The 21,643-nt window shown below is 42.0% G+C and overlaps 1 protein-coding gene across 1 annotated transcript in view; it reads left to right on the top strand.

Moving 5' to 3' along the window:
• Positions 1-21,643, top strand: part of LOC142907390 (uncharacterized) — a 366,512-nt gene that overhangs the window by 158,777 nt on the left and 186,092 nt on the right. The window lies entirely within an intron of this gene.

The raw sequence follows: 21,643 nt of genomic DNA, 5'->3' as shown, positions 1-21,643 counted from the left end.
GGACGTAGGGTGGATGTCTGGATGGCGTCTGTTTCAAATTTCTCCATGAAAACATTCGCTATCACTAGTGATAAGGGAGAACCCATGGGGGTACCTTCATTTTGTTTGTAGAAAGTACCATTCCACGTGAAGTAAGTGTTGGTAAGCAGTGCCTAACCTATACTCTTTGGTTCTATTATTTTATTATTACTATTATTTTCACCTACGTGACTTTACCCAATAGAACCAAAGAGTATGGATCCTAGCAGTCACGAAAGCTTTAAATCTAGAAGTGCCTAACCTGCGTAGTAACATCAGGGTTCAGTCCATGTTGGACTAAATCTTCAATTATTGCGAAGGTGTCAGGCACAGGAACCTTGGTGAACAGAGAAAGCACATCAAAGCTGACGAGAAAATAGTTTTACATCAGTGCAGTACATAGAGTAAATCATCCATACAACTTGAAGAAAAAAAGCTCTCCGAAATACATATATTTGAATCAATACCTCAACCACAACACAAACAACAGCAGTTACCATGCACCAACACTACCTTCACACGTATATTGATTGTCGGATCCATTTGTGCACGCTTAGGGCATGTACAGCCAACACATGTTTATCATTCCTTGCTACTCTGTACCAATAATCTGTTTAAAGAATGTGTATACATTATACAGTATATTTGTTCCAATACATAGAAGTGTGTTCTTATCATTGGCAAGATGTAACACGTGCAATAGTTTTAAATCCTTCAGGTGTGGTTTACATAGTTTGAGCATGCATCTATTGTCATCTTGCACTGAATATTACCTCTGGCTTTTGAAAAAAAAGTGAAACCTGACCGTATTTGACCAACACATGGAAATAAACGTCTGACATTCCAACAAGAAAACTGTTGTTTAGGTGCATTCATATAAAGTTAATTCTGTACATTAATTGTAGTCAAGTGATTTTCATGAAAGTATATGGTAAGATGGTGTTTGTCACGAGAAACAGTTACTAGTTATGTAAACATAACTAGTAACTGTTGGACAAGTTGGTCCCTTCACCTGATGAAGGCCGCTTGTGTTGTGGCCGAAACGTCGTGATTTTTGTTGTTTTTATTTTTTACCTACGTGACTTTACCGAATAGAACCAAAGAGTATGTAAACAGTAACTCTATTGAGCGTGAAACGGGTGTGTTGGCGTGTAGCTCACCGGGCGGACAGTATTTTGGCTATCGCTGAGAAGAGTCATTTAATCACGTGGATCTGCAGGAGACGAGGTGTAACCGGTCGAAGCTGGTTTGAGTTGCATAAATACTGAAAGCACTCTCACTAACACTGCCTTAAAAATGTAATCGGTGACGTTTAGAGCAATTACCTTCTTCAAATGCGATGAAGTAGGACCATTGCCCTAAATATCACTAAATATATTTTTCATTTTAAGGCAGTGTCATTGACGATTGTGTTAATTGAGCATGTGCACGACTGCCAATGCAGCATTATGTGCAGAACCTGAAACCATTAACTGGCGGATGAACACTCGTTGAGAGCACAGCATGATCAACTACTATACCATTGCCCCACCTGATTCTGCATGAATTAAAACATTTAAACCGCATCAATCTATACAGAACTCTGTGGTAGACGCATATATAAAACAAACATATGAGCTTCCTTTTGTATTTTGCAAACAATGTGTGCCTTCTGTTGACATTCATCTGAAAAAGCTCTCTGTGTGATTTTCCCATAACAACAGCATCCACGGTTGTGGTTATCTACGAGGAACAATCTACGGAGATTGTGTTTCAAATACAGAAATAGGCACGGCAATTGCAGTGTGACCCTGAAACAGCGCTCACCTGGCCAGCGGCTCCAGGATCACTGTCATCGTCCTTTTTATGATCAGATGTCAGTGTACGACTGCCACGATGACGAAATGTTATATTTCTCGCCTGGTGTTGAGAGAGGTCGTGGGTTCGATCCCGGCCCTGACGCCTACATGTTTGGACTTTGCATGTTCTCCACGTGGAGAATGTCTATGTTGTGTGTCGCTCTCTGTTTGTCTCTGTGCTGTCTCTCTCTCTGCTTATGTATCTGTCTGTGTATCCCCTTTCTGTGTTTTCCGTCTCTCTCAAATTTAGCAATCTTTGGAAGAATGTAATCAACCAGGCAAGGTACTGAATGTTGTGTTAGCCGACTCTCTGTGTTGGATTGCATTGTATTTCTAAATTCGCTAGGTTTGTTTTCTACCTGATGACGAATGCTTATGTTGCAATGGAAACGCCGTATTCTATTATTTAATTTATTTTCTTTCTGCGTTACTTCATCGAAAGAACCAAAGAGTAATTATTGTATACCATTATCTGTTGAGGGATCGCCTTCAAAGGATGGCTCTGGGGAGTGACAACATTACTGGAAACTGAACTAGTGCTAGTTCCTTCTTCACAGCCGGTATTAGTGCTGCTGTCATAAATATTGCTATCAGAGGATTTTTTAGAGAAATTGCCAATGCGTGGAACACTTTGAAGCAGAACTGCCTCTCTTCCCTCTTTTTCTCGTTTGCCTTTCCTGTTGGAAGCACCACTATTCCAACGTTTGTGATCCTAATTTCAGACCTAGTATGCTATTTATATGAATAAATGTATGGCATTTCTCAATACTTATTAAATAATAATTGCATTAATATATATTATTAATGACAACACCCTTCAAATACTGTTGTTCGAAAATACAATCAAATTTGGTAATATTTTATAGTATATTTGTACCTAAAGGCAGTTTTAAGTAGATAAAATAAAAAAATAGACAAGCACATTAAAGAAAATAACCCTAACCCTTTAAAAAGGCTGTTAGAAAATAGCCCTTAGGATATATTGTTGAAATATGCTTTTAAAAGGCTGTTGTTTTAGAAAAATATAAAAAGTCTGTGGTTTACCAAGTAAGAAAACAGGGATCTCTCTGTGGCTCTTTCTACCAAGAAATGTCTTATATACCAGCTTGACACAGATATAAATATGTTGCTTGAAATTCAAAATATAACTTTTTTTAATTGGCTGAACAACCAACAAAGGTTTCTGATAAGTCAGTGAAATTACTTAATGGAGACTATGCACATACGCCACACCCCATCGATGGGGAGGGGAAAAAAGACCTCGTAAGAGCTGTCGACAATTTGTATGTCAACGTTAGCATTATCTACTTCTGTGGATCTAAAAACAGACGGTCTATGGAAAAAATGAATGGGGTTTTCCTTAATGTTTAAGTATGGATTGGGTGTCTAATATATGTGTTAATGTATGAAAAAATATAGCTTTTAGCATATTTTTTAATGTTCATAAAACCGTAGTGTATTTTTTATAATTTATTTGTCAATGGATTATTAAGCTCTCAACAAACGATGAGCCCTCGGTCTCACTAGCTGGCTTTTCAGTGCGGCTAATTTGGTTGTAAGGGCAGCTATCTTTAAAAAATGGCAGCTAGCTAACTAATTTCAGTTAACAAGCTAAATCATATGAGCAGCTCGCTCAGGGAAATGGGCAGCTAGCTAAAATAAAGGGAAAGCTAGATATGGTAAGTCAAATAACGAACGGCTTGCCATAATATGACGTCCTCCAAACTGTCTTGTTATGCAGAATGAACTGACTTGTTGGTGAATATTGTATCATGTCACAGCGTATTGTAGCGTGCCAACCAGTGGCTCTGTTGTACATAAGCACTCTACTCTCAGAGACGATCTCGTTCTAAGCATGCACTGTATGTACCAAGGAGCCCAGGTGTTACGCTCGATGTATGCACCAAGACGCCTGGGGGCCCTAGTGGTCAACTCATACTGTAAGTACCCAGGGGCCCGGGGGCCCTAGTGGTCAGCTCACGCTTTAAGCACCGAGGGGCCTCACACTAATGGTGCCGAGAGGCCCATGAACGCGAATGGTCGGATCATGCTTTAAGCTCCAGGGGCCTAGGGGCCCTAGTTGTCAGCTCACTCTTTAAACACCAAGGAGCCTGGGGGCCCTCACACTGTAAGCACTGAGGGGTCCAGGGACCCTAGTGGCCAGCTTACATTTTGAATACCAAGGGGTCTGGGGGCACTCACATTGTAAGTGTAGGGCTATTATTATGCACTCCCCATGCTCTCGGCCGGTAGCATCCCACACGTGTCAATTGGGGGGCGGTAGTGTGACTGAGCCAGTGTGAAGGGGCTATGGCCCAAGGCGCAAACGGTAATGGATCCTGGGACGCAGACCCCAGACCTCGGGAGGGGGGCTGGGGGATGATGTCACCCTTCCAGGACCTGGTGGAAGGTCCTGGAAGGAAGGTGTGGCCTGGGCAGAGCAATCCACGAACTTGTATAAAAGCCAGACCTCTGAACAGCCCAGGCAGTCAACCACCCGAAGACCTCCTGAAGAGAAGAGCCCGAGGGGCAGAGCCGCACCCCTGGCAAGGGTTGGCTCTAGCTTATATACCAGTGAAGACCAAGCTTCACTAGAGAAGGGCTAGAATAGCCAGTGAGAGGCATATCAGGTGTAAGGGGCCGTTACCCCTTTATGTTTGGGATAATTGTTAATCAAAATACATGTTGCCTCAAGATAAACTCTCCTCTAATTTTTGACCCACTTCATAAGCGCCGAGGGTCTGGTGGCAGTAGTGGTCAGCTCACGTTTTAAACACCAAGGGGCCGGGGGCCTTAACAATGTAAGCGCTGAGGGGTCTGGGGGTCCCTAGTGGTTAGCTCATGCTATAAGCACCCAGGGGCCTAGTGGTCAGCTTGTGCTGTGCACACTGAGGGTCCTGGCATGCAACTTCATTTGGAAGTCTTGGGCCATCCACCGCACGCGGCCTGAGGCTTGGAGTCCCCCTGGCAGTTTGAGGCCCCGGGGTACTGGCTCCACTGGCCTGGTCCATAATTCAGCCTTGGGTTGACTAATAGATGGGTTGTTGGAGTGCAGCAGACCGTTCACCACACAAAACAGAGCATGGGGGTCGCAATCTAACTCTTTAATGCGCAGAGCATACAACAATCTGCGAGACTCAAAAATAAGTTGGTTGGGAGATCGACAGACCACTCTGTAAGTGAGTCAGATAGTCTCGAGACCAGTTTTCTTCCAATGACACTCCAGCCTCCTCCGCATTTGCTTTGCAGCGATTATCTCTGGTGACAGCCAGTGTTTGGTGTGAGCAGAGTTTTTAATGTATGTTTAACACGTTGGCTTTCCCGACCAATGCCATCCATAATATAAGTTTTTGGGTTTAGATCGCATAAATATATAAAAGTGTCGTTCAAACCCGCCACCACCGGTGTGCTGTACTAGTGACGAATTGGCACGTTCTGCTTCCGTGACAATCCTTACTAGTTGGCTGTGTCGGGTGGTTGCGGGTTTTAACAACACATTTATATATTTACACGATCTAACCCAAAAAACCTCTATTATTTATTATGCATGTTGAACTTCTTTTTTTCCACCATACGTATCCAACTGTGCTCATCGGTGTGCAGAGAAGGAATCAGAGGTGCGGGGAAGGATGTGTTTAGTCTGAGCAAAGATTATAAGTATTTGGTGTGAGCAGAGAGCGTGAGTGTTTGATGTGAGCAGAGTTTATAAGTTTTTGGTGTTTTTTAGCCAATCTGTTCTCTCGTTACTATTTCAGCAGGAGACAGGACGTACGAGCTACACGACCCCTGCTATGTGAAGTCATTCCCACACCCACGGACACACCCCTCATTCATGTAACCTGCAAACACCATAAAGTCAACCGGGACTTTATAGTACCACCATTTTACAGCTTAGCTCAATACATCAACGCCACCGGTTAAAGGTTGTAGGTTCCGCGCGTGATGCTCCATTGGCAGTTGTGCACATGCACAATTAATAAAAGACTTAACACATTCGTCAATGACACTGCTTTGAAATAAAAAATATATATACAATTAGTGACATTTATGGCAATGGTCCGAATTAATCGCATTTGAAGAAGGTCATTGCCCAAAATGTCACCGATTATATATTTTGTATTTATTTTTAAGGCAGTGTTAGTGAGAGTGTTTGCAGTATTTATTCAACTCAAACCAGCTTCGACCGGTACACCTCGTCGCCTGCAGATCCATGTGTTTATGTGGCTCTTCTCAGCGATAGCCAAAAAACCCTTCTGCCCAGTGAGCAGCATGCCAACACACCCGCTGAATGCTCAATAGAGTTACTGTTTATATAACTAGTACCTGTTTACATAACTAGTAACTGTTGCTCGTGACAAACACCATCTAAGCGTGCACAAGTGGATTCCATTGTAAATATACGTGTACGGGTCGTGTTGGTGCATGGTTACTGTTGTTTGTGTTGTGGTTGATTTTTTTTAATTAAATATATGGATTTCGGAGTTTTAAGTACAATTTCAAATATTTTTCAAATTGTATGGATCATTTACGCTATGTACTGCATTGATGTAAAATGTCTGTGCAAACAATCTCGGAACAAAATGAAGAAGTAAAAAATTTCAGTTCCCTTTCTGAAAGGCAGGGGTAAGTTTCAGCAACTAATGTAAACAACAACTCTCATTTACCACCAAGTTGTGATGACATCACCACTGCGCTTGTGCCAGGCTAGGGACACCTTCAGGTCGTCACGTGAAGTGTGCCAAGCTATCCGTGCTGACAGGAGGTCACTTGACAGACTCCAATGCCATGGGGTAACTCAGGTGACTGAAAGATGTACCACCTCTCCCCCCCCAATGTGTTAAATTTCTGCGTTTGAATGAGGAATCTACAATGTTCATTTCACTCTCCAAAAGGCAGGGGTAACTTTTCGTTACTCGCCTACACAATTGGTGACACAAATTGACAAACTGTTGAGGCAAGTGCTGTTAGCGAGGACCGGCATGGCACTCTACCAGAATTCAAATCTTGCAACCGTATTAATTTTTCCAAGCATGCACTGAGCAACGTGAAGTATGGTCAAATAACTTCCAAGACCCACATGACTTGTGTGTGTGTGGGGGGTGGGGGGGGGATCGTTTTTTTATCCAGAAGAGTTTTGATTTTAAATGTATGTCAATTGTATGTGTAACCATAATTTAAGTCACCACAAAGAGTTATCAGGGTCACTGATCAACGAGAGGAGGTAGCATATGACTGAGTAGCCACATTCGTTATTCATAGAGAGATGTAGAATTGTAGCTCTTTTTCAGAAGCGACCTGGCTATCACAAATAATGGCTCGTCGAAGTGGCTTCTTGTGTGGACATTTGACCCTTATGGCGGAACCCCAGGGTACCAAATAATACAAAATGGCCGAGGAAATTAAATATTTTATTTCTGGGACACTATTTTTTTCCAGGGGTGTACTTAACTCCGCGACTGGGGTACCAATCAATCCGAAACCATTGCTAGTACACGATGTCGAAACGCCAAACATCAGCATCAAAAATCCGTTATCGAAAAAATCAACTTTGAATAGTGCATCATGTACAGCTCGTCGAGATGAGACGATTGCCACATCGCCGACCATCAAAAGACTAAAAATGACTGCATCGCGGACATAATGCGAGACATTACATTGTTATTGCCTTAAGGTTAATTTCTAGCAACCAGTTACTCTAAATACGTGATGTTGATTCTAAATGTGGATGAAAAAACCGAAGACCCGATGAAAAATTTATGCGACCAAGGGGCGAGAGAAAAAAAAAACGCAAACTCCAAAAATACAGGCATCAGGGACCGTATCGAACTCACGACCTCCTGTACACGAGGCAAGGTATTTATCATAACCAACTATGGATAGGGCAGACACGTTTCTGCATGACGTAAATAACTGATGATGCAATCCCTCCAGTCGGTATATATAAAAGGCGTGCCATGCAGTGCATGAGCCAGACGAGATTTGGTGATCGTGAGTGATCAATAATCTGGTATTGATTGTTATCATTAACCCAGTGACATGGCAAGACCTGCACCTGCAACCACTGAGCAACAGCCACCGCCACTCGATGTTGAGGAGTTACTCAAGTGCAGGACTTATAAACCTTGACCATTTATATTGACAGATGAGAAGGGCATGTTTTTTGTCGACCCCAATATGGCAAAGACCATCCCAGCCATCAATAAGCCGCTCATAGTCGTTTCCATCGTGTTCAAGTACCGAACCGGCAAGTTTTTCTTAATGAACTGCCTGGCTGGATCGAATAATGGTAAATGATTCGGAAAGATGCGAGTTCATCAAAATTAACAAATCTATATTGAAAACGCTTTTCCATATAACTGGGTGTTGCGGCTAGTTTGTTGTCCCTCTACCACACCTCTGATTAGCATAGTTGGCTGGCTACACTATTCTACATTACGCTATTACGCTATTATACATTACACTAATACACACTCGATTATGACAGTTGTCTATGAACGGTGCGAAAGAAGTCCATAATACATACAAACCCTAGAATACAGTTTATTATTGTTTTCTCAGTTTAGCATCTTTTGACTACGAGGTGTGTACTTGGACAAAGACCGTCTGGAATCGCTCAGACAGTTAGGGAAAGAGCTGTTAGTGATTACCTATGTAGGCCGAGACGGCGCATACAGGGGTGGTGTGACCAGCACCATGCATGGCCGCCTTCGTTGTGCATGAGTTTCTGTTGGAGTGTGTAATTGTAAACAGCTTCAATAAATCGGACTGGCAACTAATTAAATAATTAGTGAGAGACAGCATTCATTGCTCCAGGGTGTGCCTGAGCAATTAGACTTATGCTGTCGCTTCGGCCCAAATTGAATGAATGTTTAACTTCTTTAGCACCGTACGCAGCCAACCATGATACAAATTAGTTGTAATGGGTTCAACTGAGTCGCAGACGTAGACTTGGAGGCCACACATTTATTCAGTTCCAACACACGGGGTAACTGTCGCCTTAACAGATTAACAACCTATGGTGGTGACCACCAGGCTATCTACATTAGTAACAACGTATCTGCTACTACTGACTGGGACCAACAGCTTGGATCTGGGTCCACGTGTTGGAGACTCGTTGAACGGAGAACGGAGACGATGGTTTCTTCCAGAATGAACAACAACGCTGGTCCCTCTCGAGATTGGGCTTATATTTACTGTGGCGTGGACGGCTCCGCCCTTGGCCACGACCACCTTCCAGAATTGTCGGGAAGGTCCCAATCTTGTGACCCCCATCTTGTGGCCTCTTTGTCACCTTAACTGGTCACGTGTCTGCCCAGGTCAACCAGAGTGGGATGGCCTCACATAACCTCATCCTTCGGTCAGCACCCACATACCCTGTCCTGTAGGGTCGGCACTGCATGTAAAGTGTGGTGGCATCTAGCGCTATTATTCATTGCATACCAGGCCGTGCTACACCGCATGCCGTGCTCCTCTAGGGCAGGCACTGTACCCAGCATGGTGACATCCAGCAATGTCACTACATCACTGCCACCCCCCCCCCCCCTTCGTAAAACTCAGCCGTGCCGGCTGTCAAATCCCCCTCAACAAAACAACAAAAGCCCCTTAGTGTGCCTCAACAAATAAATACCCCATTCTATATGTACAATATCTACAATATATAGAGTGACGAACGGGGGAAGGGGACAAAGGTACTGAACCAACAGTAGGCAAAACACAACGGAAGAGAGAATGAAAGAGAGAGAGAAGAGTGGATAAGTAGAAAAAAAAAACACGTGGTAACACACAACTTTCGGACCACCTCTAGCACCAGCATCTCCCACTCGCACCGTGGAACAACACCCACAAGCAAAATAAAGGCCAGGTTCAGCCAATGACCAATTCAACAGGACGAGTGCGATAACCAACTGATGGTGTGGGAGTGTGTTTGTATGGGGGTCATGAAAACCAAAGAGTCTTGGATCAGGTCAACGAGTCCCAGCTTGACTGGACTTGCATGTTCCCGGGGTCCTGGCTGCCTATAGAATGGCCCCTCACACGTCCACCGGCTACTTGCCATTTTTTGTATGAATTGGAGAGAACACGACCCTTCAATTGATGTCCAATTACAAGCCGAGCCAAACTTGGCTAAATCTAAAATTTCGGAGTCCGTGCGCATTACCCTTTAGAGGCTTACGGAAGTGTGCGAGGCTTCCAGGAAAAAATCCTGATGAAGGCCACTTGTGTTGTGGCCGAAATGTCGTGAGAATTTTATTGTGTTATTTTATTAATTTATTATTTTATTCTCATTCTACGTGACTTTACTGAATAATATTGTTAAGTTCGTAGACGTCTTTGTTCTTGGCCGCAAGAATAGCTCGTTCACTCAGCCAATCGTGATTCTTATAATTGGTTTGAATATTGGGAAATACTTTTTCAACCAATTCTTCTTTTGACGTCACTAAATTGCAGAAGTTATGAGGCAATGAAATTCGTCCTGAGGTCAATTTCCAGCAATTGATGTGAGAATATTTCAGCTGATCGATCGTTTCACAGCTGGACACGCATATTTGTAGTTAATTTTGACGTCTTTACGTGTCGCTACAAAGTAGAGTATTTAAAGCAAGCATTTATTTCGTCCGCTGTTGTCGATCGAGGAATTACAGGTAATGTTTGCCTGAAATCTCCTGCAAGCAATATTAATGCGTTCTCAAATGGTGTGATGTTTCCTCGCAAATCTTTCAATGATCGATCAAGAGCCTCGAGCGATTATTTGTGCGCCATTGTGCATTCATCCCAAACAATAAGTTTGCATTTCTGCAATACTTTTCCCATGCCGGATGCTTTGGAAATGTTGCACGTGGGAGTTTCAATGAATTGCATGTTCAATGGCAATTTCAAAGCGGAATGAGCAGTTCTTCCACCTGGTAGCAATGTCGCAGCTATTCCGGACAACGCAAGAGCTAAGGCTATGTCATTTTGGCATCGAATTGCTGCCAGAATCAATCTAATTAGGAACGTTTTACCAGTTCCTCCTGGCGCATCTAAGAAGAAGATTTCTCCAACCCCGGTATTGACAGTTTGCATTATTTGATCGTAAATGCCTTTTTGCTGAAGCGTTAGCTTAGGAATCTTTGATTGCACATATGACAAAAGATCACCCGTGTTGTAATTTTGTTCACGACGCAATTCTACATCGAACGAAGCAGCAGCAGATCGATTCGGTGATGGCATTCCCAATTGAATGAGAACTTTGTTTGTGATTTCTAAGTACAAATCTTCAATCATTATCATCGCTTCGTTGTACATTTCCGCTGTGAAATCCATTTTCATATTTGAATTTTCCTTGCGTATTCGACGGAAAATATCTTCAGCCATGTGCGATTTATATTTCTCCCGTAACTCTGTTGGAGATGAAGGAGAGCAGGCGGTCAATATGATTGCAAACAATGCACGAATTTGATTTGGATGTGACGTGTTGCACGCGTCATTAATGCATACACCCAGTGTCGGTCGTTCTCCAATAATTTCTGAGCTTGACATGCACTGCGGAAAGTGGCATGTGTAACGCCGTTGACAATTCTCAATTGCTGGAAAGACGTTGGACCGGGCACATTTACCAACAGCATGCGAAGAAAGAAGCATTCATCTTGATTGGGAGCACGGTGTACAGTCTGCCTATCGTAGTTTCTTTGAATATGCCAGCTTGTCCGTCGACTCGCTCTCCTCGTTTGCATCGTTCAAATGATTTTCTAATCGCATTCCATGTGTAATACGTAGGCACTTCCGAATACAGCAGTGTTTTCGCAAACGCGTCATTTTGACATAACGTGAAGAAAGCAGTTAACGTTGTAGCCGGTGGATTCAGGGCTATTTGTTGCACATTTGTAGCTGTGAAATACACGCGTTGTCCATTTTCTAGATGTACTGCTAAGTGAACAACAGCGGGACTTCGTTCATGTATGGGAAATTAAAGAATTCGCCATACAGCTTCATTGCTGCTTATGTATCTTCCAGCCTGATACTCTGCGATTTCATCGATATGTATGACCGCATTTGTATCACTTCTTTCTGGTTGCACACCAAAAACTGCCATGTCGCTGCCTTTATTCACGTACTTACAAATGTATTTGATCGATTTAACGGAGTTACAGTATTCCACGTTTATGTGCACTTTGTATGTTTTTGATAGCAAAGGCGAATATGGAACAACCCACCGGTTTTCTACTTCGATGTCACCGTCTCGCATTTGTATAGTTGCTAATTTACCGCCATCTTCTGCTGATCGTCTTCTGTATTAAGGATATCCATCGTTTCCTGTAACGGTGTTGGATACTAATGCTCGAGGATATCGCTTAGAGCATTTTCCGTCTATCATGCATGGTGAATTTGGATTCTGTGTACCGCAAGGTCCGTGTATCATATTTTTCGTCACAACTTCATGCAAATCCTTATCGACGTCGGCATCGGGTATTTCAGCGCATATTACATCGTCGATTTCGTTTGAAGTGATTTTGTTATAGAGCCAGATTAGTATATGTGCGTGTGGCAGTCCTCTCTTTTGCCATTCCACTGAGTACATCCAGCAGTGCACAGACCCAAACACTTCATGTTTTACCATGAAATCCATCAGCGATTTCAGCTTCTGTCTGAAAACACGTGCTGTGATGTCATGCCTATCCACCGGCGATTGCCCAGGAAGTAAGAGCTGTTGTATATCGTCCCAAGCTGGATTGCATGTGAATGTAATGAATAGGTCTGGACGCCCGTAGTGACGAACATATGCAATTGCATCTTGAGCGTACTCATGCATATGACGTGGACTGCCTGTATATGAAGATGGCAAAATCGTTCGTCTTCCAACGTTAGTTGTATTACCGTCATTGACAACTGCATCTCGCAAATGAACGTATTCTTCAGAGCGAAGCTTGGTCTGATTTTAACGGATGAATATCAAACGTTCTGTTTCGATTTTTGCATACATATCTACGATGTATTGGTGAACCAATTGACGGCATTTCAAAATGCGATTGTCTTCATTCTCTCGAATCATTAATCGGTTTGAATAATAGTTTATTGCGCTGCATTTCTTATTTGTTTCTTCGCCACTGACTGGATTTATCATCTTAACGTTGAAGTGATATCCATCGGCACCATCCCAAAAAATGATTGGATATTGCAGGGCATCGTAGCATCGATAAGTTTCTCCAACTTTTGTCAATTGATCGTTTCTCCGATGAAGAACAATATCTCTAGGTTGGAATTGATCTCCGAATATAACAATTGCCACTTCCTCTATAGTTGGAGCAGTGAATCTTTGCACATGTTCTCCAGCAGGCGTTTTGTCAGCATCAATAACAATCTTGTGTGTATCAGATGGCATCATGTCAATTGCTGTTTTGAACAAATGCACTATTTTTTTTTCGTGAAGAAGTTCTTGCAGTTGGGAAACGATGGACCTTTTTATGTCGGTAGAAATTCCGCAGCGTGCATTCAATTCATCATTGGCATCACCGATGAAATACATTTGTAGGAATTTATGTTGACCATCTGGGAACGGAAGCAGGGAGCCGGCTTTATGATAAATTTGTCCTTTCACTTTGAAAGTTGGCATGAATTGAGCTGTTACGATTTCTGCGCCGAACAACGTCATTTGGAAGCATGAGTTGTATTTCCTGATGTTAGATAGGAAATGCTTTGATTCGGCGGTATATCCGGCAAGCAAAGTTTTTAATGGCACTGGCGGTTCTCCAAGTTGAGGCAGTTAAATTTTTCCGGCGGCACAACACATTCCTTTCGTTTCTCCATTAAATTTCAGAGCCTTGCAATAAGGACACATTTCAGTCATAGTGCCGATGAGAACATGCCGGCTCAAACTATAATCATCAGCTGGGCTGTACCGGAATGCAAGGCGATGGTGATCGCGTGATTGCTGAGCACAGAGTCGTGTTTGACGCTGGTCTGCTGTTTCTCGTTGACGTCTTTCAGCCACTCTCAGCCTGTCGCGTTCATTCTGTTGAGAACGAAGCAGATCTGAAGCTGCAGAACGCGATCGCCGTGCTCGCAACCCGTGGCATCCTCAAGTCTGGCTGCACGTCGCTCTGGTGCTTCCTCGGCATGTATGTGAGCCATTCTTTGTCTGTGTCGCTCGTTCGCTGATGCCCGTTCTTCCTCAGTTTGATTCACAATTCCTCGTCGCACTGCTTCCGCTCCGCGAGTGCGACGACCTGAGTTTGATCTTCTGCGAGGCATTATTTGGGTGAACTAAAGCAGATCGATTGCACTGAAAAAGAAGAAAGAAAGTTAGAACAAAAACATAAAATTGCAAAACATTTAAAAAAGGAAAACACACGAACTAAAAAACAAAGAAAAAACAAAAAGAAAAAATATTAACGAAATATTTCAATGCAAACGCAGATCAATCGACAGCTCAATTCCACCGCCAATTGCACTGAAAAATAAGAAAAACAGTTAAAAATACGTAATGAAAAACAATGCAAAAATAAAAATAAACTAAACTCACGAAATGAACTCTAAGGTAAACGACACAGCTCAAATCCAAGGCAATGTCACACGAAATAATTAAATCAAAATGAAATAAAATCGAAATCTATGAAAAATCAAGTTAACAATGAAATCGGAAACATTGAAATGGAATCGTAAAATTAGAAATTTGAAAATCGTAAAAGGATCGTACATCTGAAACATTGAATTGGAATCGTAAAATATTTAGTATAGCGTGTGTTGCTTTTACATCAACAGATTGCGCTGTTTTAAAAAAAAAACATATTTTTACCTGTCACAGGTGTAACATCTATATAATAGTAGTTATATAAACACAGTAGGTTTATAAAAACATGCGTGTATTCGAATGCAACGTTGTCAAAATTTCAAAGCAATCGGTGAAGAACTTTCGGAGATTTAAGATTTTGAACAAACGAACATTTACATTTTTATTTATATATAATATATAATAAATATAAAAGTAAAATAGAAGATGGATACATTGGGAGAAATACAGTTCTACTCCCCTGAAAATTAATGTCTCCAGTGAGTTTTTTTACACATATATTCATATTTCACTTAACATTACCCCTACCTTTTGAAAGGAAACAATATATTACTGTATTTGACCAGCATATGGAGAGGAACGTCTGACATTCCAACAAAAAAACTGTACTTTAGGTGCATTCATATGAACTTAAGGCTATACATTAATTCTATTCAATTGATCTTCATGAAATATATATGATAAGATGCTGTTTGTAAAGAGCAACAGATACTAGTATTTTATACAGTACTCTATTGAGCATTAAGCAGAAGTGTTGGCATGTCGCTCACTGGGCAGACGGGTTTTTTCGCGAGCGCTGAGATGAGCCACTGATACCTGAATGGACCTGTAGAAGACTAAATGTAACCAGTGGAAGCTGGTTCATGTTCCAAAAATATTGAACACATTTCTCACGAACACTGCCTTAAAAGGAAGAACAAAAATATAATCGGTGACGTTTAGGCTTTCTTCACATGCAATGAATTAGGACCATTGACCTAAATGTCACTGATTATAAATATTTTTTAAGGCAGTGTCACTGGCGAATGTGTTAAAAAAAATCGCTATCATGGATGACTTCATGGTGTTTGCAGGTTATATCAGAGAATGAGTCCGTGGGAGTGTGGGACTGACTGCACATAGCAGGGCTCATGCAGCTCGTCAGTCCTGTCTCCTGAAATTGTAACGAGAGAATAGATTGGTTTAAAAAACACCAAACACTTAAAAACTCTGCTCACTCTAAACACTTATAATCTCTGCTCACACCAAGCATTTAAAATTCCGCTCGCACCAAACACTTATTAATCTCTGCTAACATCAAACACCTACAATCCCTGCTCAAGTCAAAACGTATCTCTGCTCGCACCAAACACTTATAAACTCTGCTCATATCAAACATTTATGATCTCTGCTTACATCACTTAAAATCTCTGCTCATATCAAAGATGTATTATCTCTGCTCACACCAAAAAAGTACTGCTAAGCAGACGTGTAGAATAGGCTGGAGCGTCTTTAGAAGAAAACTGGTCTCGAAACTGTCGGACTCACAGAGTGTTCTGCAGATCTGCCAATCAACTCATTATTGAGTCTCAGATTGTAGCATGCTCTGCACATCAATGAGTCGAATTGCGATCCCCGTGCTCTGTGGTATGTCGTGAAGTGTCTGCTGCACTCAAAGCACCCATCTACTTGCCATCCCGGTCTCTGCACAGCACTTGTGATGTTCTTCACCAATAAAATAGCGACGACCAAAACGGCAGTTTCTAACTTGTTCAACCGGGAACAAATGGAAAACTTGAAACCCTTGAAGCAACTTCGCTGTCAGAGGTGTCGATGTTCACCACACGGCTGCCAAATAAGACATCGCCGCTTGACCACATACACACGTCGATTCTCAAATCATGCTCCGGCGTGCTTGTGCCGTTGATTGTCCACCTGACAGATATTATGTTCAGCGAGGGCTACTTTTTGCAAGATGTGTTCAAAACGGCACAGATAACACCACTACTTTAAAAAAAAGTTGACTTGAGCCATAGTGACGCCACAAACTATCGGCCGATCTCAAACCTGAGTATGATTTCAACGGTCATAGTGCCTTCGTGTGATCCGGTTATTTCCTCTCACTGCTGCAACGGGCAGATTCAACCCGTTTGAGTCAGCGTACAGGACGTTCCACAGCACTGAGACAGCCCTACTAAAGATCCCTGGTGACATCTATCATGGATGACCGGTGTGCCACAGCATTGGTTGGCCTAGATCTCTCAGCTACCTTCGACATCCTTGACCATAAAATACTCATGAGCCTTGGCACCCTACTCAAAAAGAAAATGTCGTTTGATAAACACATGCAAAATATAAAGTCAGTACTCGACTAACGAACATAATTCGTTCCTCTTCTTGGTTCTTTCGGTAAAGTCACGTAGAATGGAAATAAAATAATAAAAATAAAACATAATAAAATAAAATTCTCACGGCGTTTCGGCCACAACACAAGTAGTCTTCTTCACGTGAAGGAACAGAACTGTCGGGATGACAGCGCTTCAATGAACGCTGCTAAGATTCGCAGCGTCTTTTAGGCTAGGTGGGAGAAGGAAAGCGCCTTGACAAAGGAGTTTACATATCAAACAGGATAATTTAGCATTAGCTGTGTTAAAGTGTTGGATCATCAGGGTGTTAAAGTCAGAAATTAGCATGTAACTGGGGGATTGGCATGATGTTAATGTGAGGGATTAGCATGTGACTGGTCACGGAAATAGCTATGTTAAAGTCAAAGTTTATATATCAACAGAGGCATTTATTATATGGACGCTAAAGGACTGCAACTACCCAACTATCATACAATAAACCGATGTTAAAAAACTAAGTATAAACTACATCAATATAATAAATGTACTCAATTTATTATTCAATAAGTTGAGCTATTAACATAAAGTAACTGGGTATACACTACACTATATAATGAATACCATATAGTAAACTAATAAAAACAAAAATATAAACTACGTCAATGTTATCAATAAAATCTATATACTCTCCAACCAGCTGAGCTACTAACAATAAGTCGTTATACATTACAATGCCATATGGCGAAAAACTGGGTGGCGTTTTTTTCTTTTCAACGTTAGCACCACGGAAAGCGACGAGCTTTGTTCAGACGACGAGTCCATCTATGCTCGGAACAGAGGAGGGGGGAGAAACAGCAACGATACGCTGCTCTGTCCTGTGTTGCGTTACAACTATGTTATAAACTAGACTACTATACATTGCAATGTTATACCTTTCAATCTAAACTAAATTGTATAATATCGTATACACAGCCCAATGTAAGCTCTAACATTATGCATTATATTGATATGTCTCCAACTAAACTTTTTTCTACATTACACGACTATACACCGTAATATACACTGCCATAGACAAACCCACCCTTGAATTATACAATGCGTTACTATACACTACCCTATACTTTAGACTGTAAAATATTAGACTTGTAATATAACACTATATATTATTCTACCAACACTGCTGTATACCACACTGCTGTATATTCACTATACAATTACGATACTATATATTGCCTTATGAATTATGTTAAACATTACAATGTTATACTATTTGTTATTATACAACATGCTACAAACCATACCATTGACCGTCATGTGAAAGGTATTAAGATGCAGTGCCAGCGAATGGACTGCGGTCTGAAAGTCACCGTAAAATACAATCAATTAAGAACCAAAATGGTTTATAACGTCTTTCCAATGGTTACTAAGCCAGAATCGCTCTTCTCAGTTGAAATTGTCTCTGTGTTTGTATATGTGGATGGCCTCATGAACGAATCTCTAATGGTAGCCGGATGGCTTACAGAGAACCTCCGTCTTGGAGAAGTCAATGTCATGTGAGCCCATTGAATTATAACAGTGATCTGCCATGCTGAGGTGTTCATCCTACCGTGTTTCAAGTCTGCATTATGTTCAGGGATGCGGTCCGTGATGTGTCGTTTGGTTTCTCCAATGTAGCTGCTACCACAGAAGCAACTTAGTTTGTAAATGCCCGGGTACTGTATGTCTGGAACCACATCTTTTACAGACGGAACCAGATCACGGATTTTATGTACTGTGTTGAATCGGACCTGGATCTTGTGTTTATTCAGGATTTTGGAGATCTTTTTTGTTACTCGAAAAACCACCTCTGCGGTACTAAACTCTACTCACCTGGTATCGACAATCAAGGGTAGTTCCCTGTTCCCAGACGACCTGCTTGTCAGTATTGATGTGGTTTCCTTATTCACCAATGTTCCTGTACCTGACACCATCGCAATCATTGAAGACTTGGTTCAACAAGGACTGCAAACTGATGTACCCTCCCCCCCCCCCCTGGTGAGACACTGCTTAACCAACACATACTTCACCTGGAATGGAACTTTCTACAAACAAACTGAGGGCACCCCAATGGGCTCCCCCCTATCTCCAGTTGTAGCCAACGTTTTCATGGAGAAATTTGAAACTGACGCCATCCAGACTGCCACTCTACGCCCGACCTTATGGAAGAGGTAAGTGGATGATACTTTTGTCATCTGGCCACATGGCCGGCCTGCTCTAAACCAATTCATCGACCACATCAATTCCATACACCCAGCCATCAGATTTACCATGGAAGTCGAAAAAGATGGCAAGCTACCCTTTTTGGATGTCCTAATTAAAAGGATACCTGGTGGTTCAATGAGCCACTCTGTCTACAGGAAAGCTACCCATACAGATGCTTACTTGAAACCGGATTCCCACCACCATCCATCCCAGAAGAACTCCCTCATCAAGACTCTATACCATAGAGCCCAATGCATTTCCGACCAGGAACACATTACCAGTGAACTCAAGCACGTACACCAGGCTCTCAGGGCTAATGGTTACTCCGACTACACAATCCGCAAAGCCATCACTCCAGTCATGAAGAAGGATCCTCTTGTGGAGCCACTCAAAACCATCACCTTACCCTACATTGCAGGGGTCACTAAAAAGATCTCCAAAATCCTGAATAAACACAAGATCCAGGTTCGATTCAACACAGTGCATAAAATCCGTGATTTAGTTCCATCTGTAAAAGATGCTGTTCCAGACATACAGTACCCGGGCGTTTACAAACTAAAGTGCCTCTGTGGTAGTAGCTACATTGGAGAAACCAAACGACATATCTCGGACCGCATCCGCGAACATAAAGCAGACTTGAAACACGGTAGGACGAACTCCTCTGCCGTGGCAGATCACTGTTATAATTCAGTGGGCTCACATGACATTGACTTCTCCAAGACGGAGGTTCTTTGCAAACCAACCGGCTACCATGAGAGATTCGTTCATGAGGCCATTCACATATACAAGCACAGAGACAATTTCAACCGAGAAGATGGATTCTGGCTTAGTAACCATTGGAAAGATGTTTTAAACCATTTCTGTTCTTAATTAATTGTATTTTACGATGACCTTCAGACCGCAGCTCTTTCGCCAGCATTGACTCTTAATACCTCTCACACCACGGTTAATGGTATGGTTTACAACATGGAGTATAATAGCGCCTCGCAGCTGTCTCTCTCCCCCTCCTCTGTTCCGACTATGGATGAACTCATCCGTCTGAACGGGGCCCGTAGCTATCCGTGGTGCTAAAGTTGAGGGTAAGAATCCACCCATTTTTTCGCCATATAGCATTGTGATATATAACGACTTATTGTTGGTAGCTTAGCTGATTGGAGAATATAGAGTTTATTGATAACATTAAGGTAATCTATATTTTAGTTTTTTATTGGTTCACTATATAGTACTGTGAATAGCTCAGATGTGTAGGCCTTGACTTCAGCGTAGTCATTTCTGTGACCAGTCACTAGGTAATCACTCAGTTATTTCAATGCTAAATTCGCCTAGTTATTTCAATGCTAAATTATCCTGTTTGATTTGTACTAAGTGCCTTGGTGAATGTGTATACTCTGACTTTAACGTAGCTATTTCTGTGACCAGTTACAAGCTAATCACTCAGCTATTTCAATGCTTAATTCTATGCTAATTCCTTTGTCAAGGGGTGCCTCTGCGGATGTGTATGCTTTAACTTAGCTATTTCAATGCTAAATTCTATGCTAATTCCTTTATCAAGGGGTGCCTCTGCGGATGTATATGCTTTAACTTTTAACATAGCTATTTCTGTGACCAGTCACAAGCTAATCACTCAGCCATTTCAATGCTAAATTATATGCTAATTCCTTTGTCAAGGCGCTTTGTTTCCTCTCACACAGCTTAAAGGTCGTGATCTGAACGTGGCTCTTTCACTCCAGCGCTGCACTAGCAGACAGTCTCGTCCCTTCACCTGATGAAGGCCGCTTGTGTTGTGGCCGAAACGTCGTGAGAATATTATTGTGTTATTTTATGTTATCAATTTATTATTTTATTCTCATTCTACGTGACTTTACCGAAAGAACCAAAGAAGACAATTTCAAATGTTTTTTTTTATTGTATGGATGATTTACTCAATGTACTGCATTGATGTAAAATGTCTGTGCAAAAAATCTCGGAACAAAATGAAGAAGTGAAAATTTTCAGTTCCCTTTTCAAAATACATGGGTAAGTTTCAGTGACTAACGTGAACAACAACTCTCATTTACCACTAAGTGGCGGTGATCACCATGGCGCTTGTGCCAGGCTAGGGGCACATTCTGGGTTGTCACATGAAGTGTGCCAGGCGCTACATGCTGACCTGAGGTCACTTGACAGACTCCAATGCCACGGGTTAATTGAAATGACTGGCAGATGCACCACCTGTGCTCCCCACTGTCAAATGTCTGCGCTTGAATGAGGAATCTACAATGTTAATTTCACTCTCGAAAAGGCAGGGGTAACTTTTTGTCACTCGCCTACACAATTGCTTGACAAACTGTTGAGGCAAGTGCTCTTAGCGAGGACCGGCACAGTACTCAACCAGAATTAAAATCTTGCAACCGTGTTAATTTTTCAAATTACGCGATGAGCAGCGTGGTGAAGTATGGTCAAACAACCCCTACGACCCATATGGCGTCTGTGGAGGAGGAGGTCTTCCCTTATCCAGCTGTGTTTTGATTAAAAATGTTTGTAAATTGTATGTGTAACCAGGGTACAAGTTACCGCTAAGTGTTATCAGGGTCTCTGGTAGACTGAAGTAGATGGCACATGACTGAGTAGGCACATTCATCATTCATAGAGAGATGTAGAATTGTAGCTCTTTTCCAGAAGCGACCTGGCTATAA

Source organism: Petromyzon marinus, chromosome 78 (genome assembly GCF_048934315.1).
Source record: "Petromyzon marinus isolate PM22_M1 ecotype Great Lakes invasive population chromosome 78, UKy_Petmar_22M1.pri1.0, whole genome shotgun sequence".
Lineage (NCBI taxonomy): Eukaryota > Metazoa > Chordata > Hyperoartia > Petromyzontiformes > Petromyzontidae > Petromyzon > Petromyzon marinus.
The sequence above is the reverse complement of the archived record's forward strand: the minus strand, read 5'-3'. Positions and strand labels throughout refer to the sequence as shown.